Below are 15,395 nucleotides of genomic sequence, written 5' to 3' on the forward strand. Positions count from 1 at the left end.
GAAGGTAACAATGACATAAAGAATATTTTTTGGGTTGGGGTAAGATGGCGGAAGAGTAAGACGCAGAGATCACCTTCCTTCCCACAGATACATTAGAAATACATCTACACGTGGAACTGCTCCTACAGAACACCCACTGAACGCTGGCAGAAGACGTCAGACCTCCCAAAAGGCAAGAAACTCCCCAAGTACTTGGGTAGGGCAAAAGAAAAAAGAAATAACAGAGACAAAAGATTAGGGATGGGACCTGCACCAGTGGGAGGGAGCTGTGAAGGAGGAAAGGTTTCCACACACTAGAAAGCCCCTTCTCGGGCAGAGACTGCAGGGGGCAGAGGTGGGGAGCTTTGGAGCCACGGAGGAGAGCACAGCCACAGGGGTGTGGAGGGCAAAGCGGAGAGATTCCCGCACGGAGGATCAGTACCGAGCAGCACTCATCAGCCCGAGAGGTTTGTCTGCTCACCCACCGGGGCGGGCAGGGCTGGGAGCTGAGGCTTGGGCTTCGGTCGGATCCCAGGGAAAGGACTGGGGTTGGTGGCGTGAACACGGCCTGAAGGGGTTAGCGCACCACAGCTAGCTGGGAGGGAGTCCAGGAAAATGTCTGCAGCTGCCAAAGAGGCAAGAGACTTTTTCTTGCCTTTTGTTTCCTGGTGTGCGAGGAGAGGGGATTCACAGCACTGCCTAAACAAAATCAAGAGATGGGCGCGAGCCGTGGCTATCAGTGCGGACCCAGGAGACGGGCATGAGGCGCTAAGGCTGCTGCTGCCACCACCAAGAAGCCTGTGTGCGAGCACAGGTCACTATCCACACCGCACCTCCCGGGAGCCTGTGCAGCCCGCCACTGCCAGGCTCCCGTGATCCAGGGACAACTTCCCCAGGAGAACACACGGAGCGCCTTGGGCTGCTGCAATTTCCTGCTGGCCTCTGCCGCCACAGGCTCACCCCGCATCCATACCCCGCCCTCCCCCTGGGCTGAGTGAGCCAGAGCCCCCGAAGCAGCTGCTCCTTTAACCCCGTTCTGTCTGGGCAGGGAACAGACACCCTCTGTGTGTAGGCTACCTACACGCAGAGGCAGGTCCAAATCCAAAGCTGAACCCCGGGAGCTGTATGAAAAAAGAAGAGAAAGGGAAATCTCTGCCAGCAGCCTCAGAAGCAGCGGATTAAAGCTCCACAAACAATTTGATGTGCCTGCATCTGTTGAATACCTGAATAGACAACGAATCATCCCAAATTCAGGAGGTGGACTTTGGGAACAGGATATATTAATTTTACCCCTTTTCCTTTTTTTGTGAGTGTATATGTGTATGCTTCTGGGTGAGATTTTGTCTGTATAGGTTTGCTTTCACCATTAGTCCTAGGGTTCAGTCCGTCTGTTTTGTTTTGTTTTGGTTTTTTACTTAAAAAATGATTTTTTCTTAATAAATGTTTCCTTAATAATTTTTTCCTTATTTTCTATTTTTAAAAATTAAAAAATATTTTTTTCTTAATAAGTTTTTTCATATTTTTTATTAAAAAAAATTTTTTTTCTTAATAAATTTTTTTCTTAATAATTTTTTTCTTATTTTTCATTATCAAAAAATAATAAATCTATTTTTAAAAATTAAAGAAATTTTCTTAATAAATTTATTCTTAATAAATTTTTTCCTTATTTTTATTATAATAGCTTTATTTTCTTTTCTTTTCTTTTATTTTATTTTATCCTCTTTCTTTCTTTCTTTCTATTTTTTCTCCCTTTTATTCTGAGCCGTGTGGATGAAAGACTCTTGGTGCTTCAGCCAGGCATCAGGGTTGTGCCTCTGAGGCGGGAGAGCCAACTTCAGGACACTGGTCCACAAGCGACCTCCCAGCTCCAAGTAATACGAAATGGCAAAAATCTCTCAGAGATCTCCATCTCAACAACAAGACCCAGCTTCACTCAACGACCAGCAAGCTACAGTGCTGGACACCGTATGCCAAACAAATAGCAAAACAGGAACAAAGCCCCACCCATTAGCAGAGAGGCCGCCTAAAATCATAATAAGGCCACAGACACCCCAAAACACATCACCAGACGTGTACCAGCCCACCAGAAAGTAAAGATCCAGCGGCATCCACCAGAACATAGGCACTAGTCCCCTCCACCAGGAAACCTACACAACCCACTGAACCAACCTTAGCCACTGGGAACAGACACCAAAAACAATGGGAACTACAAACCTGCAGCCTGTGAAAAGGAGACACCAAACACAGTAAGTTAAGCAAAATGAAAAGACAGAAAAACACACAGCAGATGAAAGAGCAAGGTAAAAACCCACCAGACCTAACAAATGAAGAGGAAATAGGAAGTCTACCTGAAAAAGAATTCAGAATAATGATAGTAAAGATGGTCCAAAATCTTGGAAATAGAATAGACAAAATGCAAGAAACATTTAACAAGGATGTAGAAGAACTAAAGAGGAAACAAGCAATGATGAAAAACACAATAAATGAAATTAAAAATACTCTAGATGGGATCAATAGCAGAATAACTGAGGCAGAAGAACGGATAAGTGACCTGGAAGATAAAATAGTGGAAATAACTACTGCAGAGCAGAATAAAGTAAAAAGAATGAAAAGAACTGAGGACAGTCTCAGAGACCTCTGGGACAATATTAAATGCACCAACGTTCGAATTATAGGGGTGCCAGAAGAAAAAGAGAAAAAGAAAGGGACTGAGAAAATATTTGAAGAGATGATAGTTGAAAACTTCCCTAATATGGGAAAGGAAATAGTTAAGCAAGTCCAGGAAGCACAGTGAGTCCCATACAGGATAAATCCAAGGAGAAACACTCCAAGACACATATTAATCAAACTATCAAAAATTAAGTATAAAGAAAACATATTAAAAGGAGCAAGGGAAAAACAATAAATAACACACAAGGGAAGCCCCATAAGGTTAACAGCTGATCTTTCAGCAGAAACTCTGCAAGCCAGAAGGGAGTGGCAAGATATAATTAAATTGATGAAGGAGAAAAACCTACAACCAAGGTTACTCTACCCAACAAGGATCTCATTCAGATTTGGTGGAGAAATTAAAACGTTTACAGACAAGCAAAAGCTGAGAGCGTTCAGCACCACCAAACCAGCTTTACAACAAATGCTAAAGGAATTTCTCTCAGCAAGGAACACGAGAAGGAAAACACCTACAATAACAAACCCAAAACATTTAACAAAATGGGAATAGGAACATACATATCGATAATTACCTTAAATGTAAATGAATTAAATGCTCCCATCAAAAGACACAGACTGGCTGAATGGATACAAAAATAAGACCCATATATATGCTGTCTACAAGAGACCCACTTCAGACCTAGGGACACATACAGACTGAAAGTGAGGGGATGGAAAAAGATATTCCATGCAAATGGAAATCAAAAGAAAGCTGGAGTAGCAATTCTCATATCAGAAAAAAGAGACTTTAAAATAAAGACTATTACAAGAGACAAAGAAGGACACTATATAATGCTCAAGGGATCGATCCAAGAGGAAGGTATAACAATTGTAAATATTTATGCACCCAACATAGGAGCACCTCAATACATAAGGCAAATGCTAACAGCCATAAAAGGGGAAATCGACAGTAACACAATCATAGTAGGGGACTTTAACACCCCACTTTCACCAATGGACAGATCATCCAAAATGAAAATAAATAAGGAAACACAAGCTTTAAATGATACATTAAACAAGATGGACTTAATTGATATTTATAGGACATTCCACCCAAAAACAACAGAATACACATTTTTCTCAAGTGCTCATGGAACATTCTCCAGGATAGATCATATCTTGGGTCACAAATCAAGCCTAGGTAAATTTAAGAAAATTGAAATCGTATCAAGTATCTTTTCTGACCATAGTGCTATGAGACTAGATATCAATTACAGGAAAAGATCTGTAAAAAATACAAACACATGGAGGCTACACAATACACTACTTAATAACAAAGTGATCACCGAAGACATCAAAGGGGAAATCAAAAAATACCTAGAAACAAATGACAATGGAAACACGATGACCCAAAACCTATGGGATGCAGCAAAAGCAGTTCTAAGAGGGAAGTTTATAGCAATACAAGCCTACATCAAGAAACAGGAAACATCTCGAATAAACAACCTAATCTTGCACCTAAAGCAATTAGAGAAAGAAGAACAACAAAACCCCAAGTTAAGAGAAGGAAAGAAATCATAAAGATCAGATCAGAAATAAATGAAAAAGAAATGAAGGAGACAATAGCAAGGATCAATAAAACTAAAAGCTGGTTCTTTGTGAAGATAAATAAAATTGATAAACCATTAGCCAGACTCATCAAGAGAAGAAGGGAGAACACTCAAACCAATAGAATTAGAAATGAAAAAGGAGAAGTAACCACTGACACTGCAGAAATAGAAAGGGTCATGAGAGATTACTACAAGCAACTCTATGCCAATAAAAGGGACAATCTGGAAGAAATGGACAGATTCTTAGAAATGCACAACCTGCAGAGACTGTATCAGGAAGAAAGAGAAAATATGAACAGACCAATCACAAGCACTGAAATTGAAACTGTGATTAAAAATCTTCCAACAAACAAAAGCCCAGGACCAGATGGCTTCACAGACGAATTCTATCAAACATTTAGAGAAAAGCTACCACCTATCCTTCTCAAACTCTTCCAAAATATAACAGAGGGAGGAACACTCCCAAACTCATTCTATGAGGCCACCATCATCCTGATACCAAAACCAGACAAAGATGTCACAAACAAAGAAAACTACAGGCCAATATCACTGCTGAACATAGATGCAAAAATCCTCAACAAAATACTAGCAAACAGAATCCAACAGCACATTAAAAGGATTATACACCATGAACAAGTGGGGTTTATTCCAGGAATGCAAGGATTCTTCAATATATGGAAATCAATCAATGTGATACATCATATTAACAAATTGAAGGAGAAAAACCATATGATCATCTCAATAGACACAGAGAAAGCTTTCGACAAAATTCAACACCCGTTTATGATAAAAGCCCTGCAGAATGTAGGCAGAGAGGCAATTTTCCTCAACATAATAAAGGCCATATATGACAAACCCACAGCCAACACTGTCCTCAATGGTGAAAAACTGAAACCATTTCCGCTAAGATCAGGAACAAGACAAGGCTGCCCACTTTCACCACTATTATTTAACATAGTTTTGGAAGTGTTAGCCACAGCAATCAGAGAAGACAAAGAAATAAAAGAATCCAAATCGGAAAAGAAGAAGTAAAGCTCTCACTGTTTGCAGATGACATGATACTATACATAGAGAATCCTAAATATGCTACCAGAAAACTCCTAGAGCTAATCAATGAATTTGGTAAAGTAGCAGAATACAAAATTAATGCACAGAAATCTCTTGCATTCCTATATACTAATGATGAAAAATCTGAAAGTGAAATTAAGAAAACACTCCCGTTTACCATTGCAACAAAAAGAATAAAATATCTAGGAATAAACCTACCTAAGGAGACAAAAGACCTGTATGCAGAAAATTATGGGACACTGATGAAAGAAATTAAAGATGATACAAATAGATGGAGAGATATACCATGTTGTTGGATTGGAAGAGTCAACATTGAGAAAATGACTCCACTACCCAAAACAATCTACAGATGCAATGCAATCCCTATCCAACTACCACTGGCATTTTTCACAGAACTAGAACAAAAAATTTCACAATTTGTAAGGAAACACAAAAGACCCTGAATAGCCAAAGCAATCTTGAGAACGAAAAAGGGAGCTGGAGCAATCAGGCTCCCTGACCTCAAACTATATTACAAAGCTACAGTAATCAAGACAGTTTGGTACTGGCACAAAAACAGAAATATAGATCAATGGAACAGGATAGAAAGCCCAGAGATAAACCCACAGAAATATGGTCACCTTATTTTTGATAAAGGAGGCAAGAATATACAACAGAAAAAAGCCTCTTCAATAAGTGGTGCTGGGAAAACTGGACAGCTATATGTAAAATAATGAAATTAGAACTCTCCCTAACACCATATACAAAAATAAACTCAAAATAGATTAAAGACCTAAGTGTAAGGTCAGACACTATCAAACTCTTAGATGAAAACATAGGCAGAACACTTTATTACATAAATCACAGCAAGATCCTTTTTGACCCAGCTCCTAGAGAAATGGAAAGAAAAAAATATATAAACAAATGGGACCTAATGAAACTTAAAAGCTTTTGCTCTGCAAAGGAAACCATAAACAAGACCGAAAGACAAACCTCAGCATGGGAGAAAATATTTACAAATGAAGCAACCGACAAAGGATTAATCTCCAAGATTTACAAGCAGCTCATGCAGCTCAATAACAAAAAAACGAACAACCCAATCCAAAAATGGGCAGAAGACCTAAATAGACATTTCTCCAAAGAAGATATACAGATTGCCAATAGACACATGAAAGAATGCTCAACATCTTTAATCATATAGAGAAATGCAAATCAAAACTACAATGAGATATCATCTCACACCAGTCAGAATGGCCATCATCAAAAATCTAGAAACAATAAATGCTGGAGAGGGTGTGGAGAAAAGGGAACACTCTTGCACTGTTGGTGGGAATGTAAATTGATACAGCCACTATGGAGAACAGTATGGAGGTTCCTTAAAAAACTAAAAATAGAACTACCATACGACCCAGCAATCCCACTACTGGGCATATAACCTGATAAATCTATAATTCAAAAAGAGTCATATATCAAAATGTTCATTGCAGCTCTATTTACAATAGCCAGGACATGGAAGCAACCTAAGTGTCCATCATTGGATGAATGGATAAAGAAGATGTGGTACATATATACAATGGAATATTACTCAGCCATAAAAAGAAATGAAATGGAGGTATTTGTAGTTAGGTGGATCGGGTTAGAGTCTGTCATACAGAGTGAAGTAAGTCAGAAAGAGAAAAACAAATACAGTATGCTAACACATATATATGGAATTTAAGGAAAAAAAAAGTCATGAAGAACCTAGTGGCAAGATGGGAATAAAGACACAGACCTACTAGAGAATGGACTTGAGGATATGGGGAGTGGGAGGGGTAGGATGTGACAGGGTGAGAGAGTGGCATGGACATATATACACTACGAAATGTAAAATAGATAGCTTGTGGGAAGCATCCGCATAGCATAGGGAGATCAGCTGGGTGCTTTGTGACCACCTAGAGGGGTGGGATAGGGAGGGTGGGAGGGAGGGAGGTTCAAGAGGGAAGAGATATGGGAACATATGTATATGTATAACTGATTCACTTTGTTATAAAGCAGAAACTAACACACCATTGTAAAGCAATTATACTCCAATAAAGATGTTTAAAAAAATAAAATAAATAAAATAAATTAAAAATTGATGGGTGATATAAGCAGAGATTGAAACTCTAAAAAAAATTCAAAAGAAAATGCCGAAATCAAAAACACTGAAGCAGAAGTGAAGAATGCCTTTGATGGGTTCAACAGTAGACTGGACAGAGCCAAGGAAAAGATAAATGAGTTTGAAGATAAGTGAATAGAAACTTCCGAAACTGAAATGCAAAGAGGAAAAAGAATGAACAAAATGGAATAGGACCTTCTTATACAGTCTTCTTTCTGCATAGAACATGTCCTGCTTCTCAATTACCTCAAGATCTCTGCCTAAGAGTATTTACTCAAGGAAGCCCACTCTGACCTCATAGCATGCTCTGGAGTACTTACAATTTTCTAATCAATGCTTTTGTGATAGTCGGTGGTTTTCTTTAATAGCATTTATCAAAATTTTAATTTAAGGATTACTTCTGTACATGTACACTACCAACCACAATTACGAATGTATTACTACACTAGGCTTTCCAAGAAAAAGAAACTATACCTGTAGAAAAAAATTTTTTTTCAGATTTTGGACAACAGGCGACACAGAACTCTAATTCCTAAGTGAAAGGAAACAGAAGTAAGCCCTTAATAGCCCAGCTTTTTACCTGGAGGCACTTTCCAGACCATGGTTAAGAGAAAAAGAGCCCAATCAGAAAATAACAGTGTTACCGAGCTGAAAAGACATAAATCAAAGATCAGATCTAGCTGCTGAGGTGTCAGGAATTTGTGGTGCAACTACAAGAATAGAAGGTAGCTGCACAGAGACATAGCTCCAGAAATCTGCAGGGTTCTCGAGTTTTGGGCTGATATGCTGCAGATATGTGGTGAAAAAGTGCCTGAAGAAGGGCAAAAAACAAATCAAGTAGCTGGGAGCTGTGAAATAAATGAAGATTCTGGAGTTGACACAAGGCTGGGAGACACTGAAGTTTCAAACAGCTGGAGATAAGAGACCTTGATGAAAGCCCAAGCGTTCAGTTGATGGCTTAGAAGGACAGCCTCAGGAGCTTCTAGCCCTAAGTAAAGGCCACTCTAGACCCAACTCCTAGAGACTGAATGTTTGTGTCCCTCCCCAGATTCATAGTCCCCAGTGTGATGGTATTTAGAGGTGAGGCCTCTGGGAGGTGATTAGGTCATTAGGTTGGAGCCCTCATGAGTGGAACCGTATAAAAGAGATCCCACCACCTAGAGGGGTGGGATAGGGAGGGTGGGAGGGAGGGAGGTGCAAGAGGGAAGAGATATGGGGACATATGTATATGTATAACTGATTCACTTTGTTATAAAGCAGAAACTAACACACCATTGTAAAGCAATTATACTCCAATAAAGATGTTAAAAAAAAAAAAAAGAGGTCCCAGGGATCTTCTTCAAATCTCCCACCATATGAAGACACAAGGAAAAGACGGCCATCTGTGAACCTGGAAGCGGCCAGGAACCTTGATTTTGGACTCCCAGCCTCCAGAACTGTGAGAAATAAATGTCTGCTGTTTATAAGCCCCCCCCCCCAAAAAAAGAATATTTTCCTAACAGGTTTCCTCTGTGAGTAGCTAGGACTCAATCCTTTGGGATAACCTTGGGAAACAGTACAGAATATGACTTGGTGTTATTCATCAATTCCAGTAATTTTGTGGTTGAGACCTGCTCCCAGGCAATGTTAATTCTCCAGAATTTTAGACTTTCCACAGGTTTGGGCTCTATGGGCTTTGGTCACCAAAGAAAGCCTTCAGGCAAAGAGTTGTGGGTACAAAACAGCAGTTTGATGTTCAAAGAAATGGTGAAGGCTGAGGAGATATATGTGGGTAACAATGGTGGTTGCTATAGGGATCAAGGCATGAAACAGCACTACAGGGTTTTCTCAAGGAATTTATGGTTACTCAGCATTCTGGAAGGACAGGAAGTGAGTGTATAAGTATCAGAATCCAAGGCTGCCTAGATATATAGGAGTCCAATCATAAAGAGTCCTGTGAGGAAGATACACTATGGAAGCTGAGGTTCATTTTGTGGGCCATTATGTATTTTAAAAATGGAGTGCTGTAATAGAAATTTTATTTTTAGAAAGATTGTTTTGAAGACAGCTGAGAAGATGAATGGGAGTCAGTGAGGCTGAAGGCAGAGGGCCAATAAGAATTATATAATCTTAATTACAGCTTCTGTAGTTAGGATATCACTGTTAACATACTGGATTAATCAATATCTCTATCAGACTTCTACTATGTTTATAGCATTTCTGCAAGAAGCAAACTACAAAATATCATGTCTCTACCTTTCTTTGCCTTTAGTTTATTAAAATAGTCTATTCAAACTGAAGTCCAGTCAACATATTTGTGCCATTGTTGCCGTTAATAAGTGTTGGTGTGTTCAAATTCAACATGGATTTGTATATTGCATAGGTCTTGAATGCCCTACCTGATGCCTACTGTCATTCTTTTTTATTTTTTAACAAAACTATAGTTCTTCTGAGAACACAGGACATTATTTATACTAATAATTTTATTTTTATCAAATAGAACTTTAAGTCATTCCCCAGTTAATAAATTAATATTCTACCCTGCTCATAGGCATTAGTCATATTTTATTTTTGATCATTGCCACATCTCATATAATAGGAATTTCTTGGTTATTGCTATAATCACTCATATCAAAGTGTTGCATACCATTTCTCTTTAGCTAAATTATGTAGAATACTGTTTCTTAAGCCAGAGGAATAATGGTTTGTTTCCTAATCCTTCGGAGATTAAAAATCTGTGGTGTTAAACATGAAAGAGATACCTGCTGTGTCACTTCAAAATCTTAATTTTAATTTTGCTGTTGCATGTGTATGTATGTGTGTAAAATATCATGTTTTTCAGACTTTGTTTCAGTCTCTGAAGTGTATTGAAAAGCCTCATTCTGTATTCTCCATTATGGACATCATTATAAAGATTTGATGTTGATTAAAGTAATAATTGACTTTATTAAGCCAAACTTCTTTGTTCACATTTATATCAGTTGAGATGAAACTTTTCCCCTTAATTTTTAACTTTTTATTATTATTATTATTTTTTTCATATGCTTATTTTCCATCTGCATATTTTCTTTTCTTTTTTTAACATCTTTATTGGAGTAAAATTGCTTTACAATGGTGTGTAAATTTCTGCTTTATAACAAAGTGAATGAGTTATACATATACATATATCCCCATATCTCTTAATTCTTGCATGCCCCTCCCTCCCACCCTCCATATCCCATCCCTGTAGGTGGTCACAAAGCACTGAGCTGATCTCCGTGTGCTATGCGGCTGCTTCCAACTAGCATTCTATTTTACATTTCGTAGTGTATGTATGTCCATGCCACTCTCTCACTTTGTCCTAGCCTACCCTTACCCTTCCCTGGATACTCAAGTCCATTCTCTAGTACGTCTGAGTCTTTATTCCCATCTTGCCCCTAGGTTCTTCATGACCATTTTTTTTCTTTTTTAGATTCCATATATATGTGTTAGCATACAGGATTTGTTTTTTTCTTTCTGACTTACTTCACTCTATATGACAGACTCTAGGTCCATCCATCTCACTACAAATAACTCAATTTTGTTTCTTTTTATGGCTGAGTAATGTCCCATTGTATATATGTGCCACATCTTCTTTATCCATTCATCTGTTGATGGACACTTAGGTTGCTTCTATGTCCTGGCTATTGTAAATAGAGCTGCAATGAACATTGTGATACATGACTCTTTTTGAATTATGGTTTTCTCAGGGTATATATGCCCAGTAGTGGGATTGCTGGGTTGTATGGTAGTTCTATTTTTAGTTTTTTAAGGAACCTCCATACTGTTCTCCATAGTGGCTGTATCAATTTACATTCCCACCAACAGTGCAAGAGTGTTCTCTTTTCTCCACACCCTCTCCAGCATTTATTGTTTGTAGATTTTTTGATGATGGTCATCCTGACTGGTGTGAGATGATATCTCATTGTAGTTTTGATTTGCATTTCTCTAATGATTAATGATGTTGAGCATGCTTTCATGTGTTTGGTGGCAATCTGTATATCATCTTGGGAGAAATGTCTATTTAGGTCTTCTGCCCATTTTTGGATTGGGTTGTTTGGTTTTTTGATATTGAGCTACATGAGCTGCTTGTATATTTTGAAGATTAAACGTTTGTCACTTGCTTGATTTGCAAATATTTTCTCCCATTCTGAAGGTTGTCTTTTTGTCTTATGGTTTCCTTTGAAGAGCAAAAGCTTTTAAGTTACATTAGGTCCCATTTGTTTATTTTTGTTTCTAAACCCAGTTCTTTAGGAGGTGGGTCAAAAAGGATCTTGCTGTGATTTATGTCATAGAGTGTTCTGCCTATGTATTCCTCTAAGAGTTTGATAGTGTCTGGCCTTACACTTAGGTCTTTAATCCATTTTGAGTTTATTTTTGTGCATGGTGTCAGGGAGTGTTCTATTTTCATACTTTTACATGTAGCTGTCCAGTTTTCCCAGCACCACTTATTGAAGAGGCTGTCTTTTCTCCACTGTATATCCTTGACTCCTTAATCAAAGATAAGGTGACCATATGTGTGTGGGTTTATCTCTAGGCTTTCTATCCTTTTCCATTGATCTATATTTCTGTCTTTGTGGCATTACCAAACTGTCTTGATTACTGTAGCTTTGTAGTATAGTCTGAAATCAGGGAGCCTGATTCCTACAGCTCCGTTTTTCTTTCTCAAGAGTGCTTTGGCTATTTGAGGTCTTTTGCATTTCCATACAAAGTGTGAAATTTTTGTTCTAGTTCTGTGAAAAATGTCAGTGGTAGTTTGATAGGGATTGCATTGAATCTGTACATTGCTTTGGGGAGTAGAGTCATTTTCACAATGTTGATTCTTCCCATCCAAAAACATGGTACATCTCTCCATCTATATGTATCATCTTTAATTTCTTTCATCAGTGTCCTATAATTTTCTGCATAGAAGTCTTTTGTCTCCTTAGGTAGGTTTATTCCTAGGTATTTTATTTCCTTTGTTGCAATGGTAAATTGGAGTGTTTTCTTAATTTCACTTTCAGATTTTTCATCATTAGTGTAGAGGAATGCAAGAGATATCTCTGCATTAATGTTGTATCCTGCAACTTTACCAAATTCATTGATTAGCTCTAGTAGTTTTCTGGTAGCATCTTCAGGATTCTCTGCATATATTATCATGTCATCTGCAAACAGTGACAACTTTACTTTTCTTTTACATTTTGGATTCCTTTTATTTCTTTTTCTTCTCTGATTGCTGTGGCTAAAACTTCCAAAACTATGTTGAATAATAGTGGTGAAAGTGGGCAGCCTTGTCTTGTTCCTGATCTTAGTGGAAATGGTTTCAGTTTTTCACCATTGAGGACGATGTTGGCTGTGGGTTTGTCATATATGGCCTTTATTATGTTGAGGTAAGTTCCCTCTATGCCTACTTTCTGTAGGGTTTTTATCATAAATTGGTGTTGAATTTTGTCAAAAGCTTTCTCTGCACCTATTGAGATGATCATATGGGTTTTCTCCTTCAATTTGTTAATATGGTGTATCACATTGTTTGATTTGTGTATATTGAAGAATCCTTGCATTCCTGGGATAAACCCCACTAGATCCTGGTGTATGATCCTTTTAATGTGCTTTTGGAGTTCGTTTGATAGTATTTCATTGAGGATATTTGCATATATGTTCATCAGTGATATTGGTCTGTAGTTTTCTTTCTTTGTGACATCTTTGTCTGGTTTTGGTATCAGGATGATGGTGGCCTCATAGAATGAGTTTGGGAGTGTTCCTCCCTCTGTTATATTTTGGAAGAGTTTGAGAAGGATAGGTGTTAGATCTTCTCTAAATGTTTGATAGAATTCGCCTGTGAAGCCTTCTGGTCCTTGTCTTTTGTTTGTTGGAAATTTTTAGTCAGTTTCAGTGCTTGTGGTTGGTCTGTTCTTATTTTCTATTTCTTCCTGAATCAGTCTCGGAAGGTTGTTCATTTCTGAGAATTTGTCCATTTCATCCAGGTTGTCCATTTTATTGGCATAGAGTTGCTTGTAGTAATCTCTCATGACCCTTTGTATTTCTGCAGTGTCAGTTGTTAATTCTCCTTTTTCATTCCTAATTCTATTGATTTGAGTCTTCTCCCTTTTTTACTTGATGAGTCTGGCTAATGGTTTATCAATTTTGTTTATCTTCTCAAAGAACCAGGTTTTAGTTTTATTGATCTTTGCTCTCGTTTCCTTCATTTTTTTCTTTTACTTCTGACGTGATCTTTGTGTTTTTTTTCCTTCTGCTAACTTTGGGGTTTTTTTTTGTTCTTTTTCTCTTATTGCTTTAGGTGTAAGATTAGGTTGTTTATTTGCATTTTTTCTTGTTTCTTGAGGTAGGATTGTATTGCTATAAACTTCTCTCTTAAAACTGCTTTTCCAGTTCAAAACCTATGCATCCCATAGGTTTTGGTTCATGTTTGTATTGTCATTTGTTTCTAGGTATTTTTTGATTTCCTCTTTGATTTTTTCAGTTGTCTCTTGGTCATTAAATAGTGTATTGTTTAGCCTCCATGTGTCTGTATTTTTTACAGATTTTTTCCTGTAATTGATATCTAGTCTCATAGCATTGTGGTTGGAAAAGATACTTGATAGGATTTCAATTTTCTTAAATTTACCGAGGTTTGACATGGAACCTAAGATATGATCTATCCTGGAGAGTGTTCCACATGAACTTGAGAAGAAAGTGTATTCTGTTCTTTTTGGTTTCAATGTCCTATAAATATCAATTAAGTCCATCTTGTTTAATGTATCTTTTAAACCTTGTGTTTCCTTATTTATTTTCATTTTGGATGGTCTGTCCATTGGTGAAAGTGGGGTGTTAAATTACCCTAATATGTTTGTGTTACTGTTGATTTCCCCTTTTATGGCTGTTATTATTTGCCTTATGTATTGAGGTGCTCATATATTGGGTGGATAAATATTTACAATTGTTATATCTTCTTCTTGGTTTGATCCCTTGATCATCATGTAGTGACCTTCTTTGTCTCTTGTAATTGTCTTTGTATTAAAGTCTATTTTGTCTGATATGAGAATTGCTACTCCAGTTTTCTTTTGATTTCCATTTGCATGGAATTTCTTTTTCACATCCCCTCACTTTCAGTCTGTATGTGTCCCTAGGTCTGAAGTGGGTCTCTTGTAGACAGCATATATACAGTCTGGTTTTTGTATCCATTCAGCCAGTCTGTGTCTTTTGTTTGGAGCCTTTAATCCATTTACATTTAAGGTAATTATCAATATGTATGTTCCTATTCCCATTTTCTTAATTGTTTTGTATTTGTTATTGTAGGTCTTTTCCTTCTCTTTTGTTTCCTGCCTAGAGAAGTCCCTTTAGCATTTGTGGTAAAGCTGGTTTGGTGGTGCTGAACTCTCTCAGCTTTCGCTTGTCTGTAATGGTTTTAATTTCTCCATCAAATCTGACTGAGATCCTTGCTCGGTAGAGTAATCTTGGTTGTAGCTTTTTCTCCTTCATCACTTTAAATATGTCCTGCCACTCCCTTCTGGCTTGCATAGTTTCTGTTGAAAGATCAGCTGTTAACCTTATGGGAATTCCCTTGTGTGTTATTTGTTGTTTTCCCTTGCTGCTTTTAATATTTTTTCTTTATATTTAATTTTTGATAGTTTGATTAATATGTGTCTTGGTGTGTTTCTCCTTGGATTTATCCTGTATGGGATTTGCTGTGCTTCCTGGACTTGATTAATTATTTCCTTACACATATTAGGGAAGTTTTCAACTATAATCTCTTCAAATATTTTCTCAGTTCCTTTCTTTTTCTCCTCTCCTTCTGGGACCCCTATAATTCGAATGTTGGTGTGTTTAATGTTGTCCCAGTTGTCCCTGAGATTGTTCTCAATTCTTTTCATTCTTTTTTCTTTTATCTGTTCTGCAATAGTTATTTCCAGAATTTTATCTTCCAGGTCACTTATCCGTTCTTCTGCCTCAGTTATTCTGCTACTGATCCCTTCTAGAGAATTTTTATTTTCATTTAT

Source organism: Balaenoptera physalus (assembly GCF_965194825.1).
Source record: "Balaenoptera physalus genome assembly, chromosome: 17".
NCBI lineage: Eukaryota > Metazoa > Chordata > Mammalia > Artiodactyla > Balaenopteridae > Balaenoptera > Balaenoptera physalus.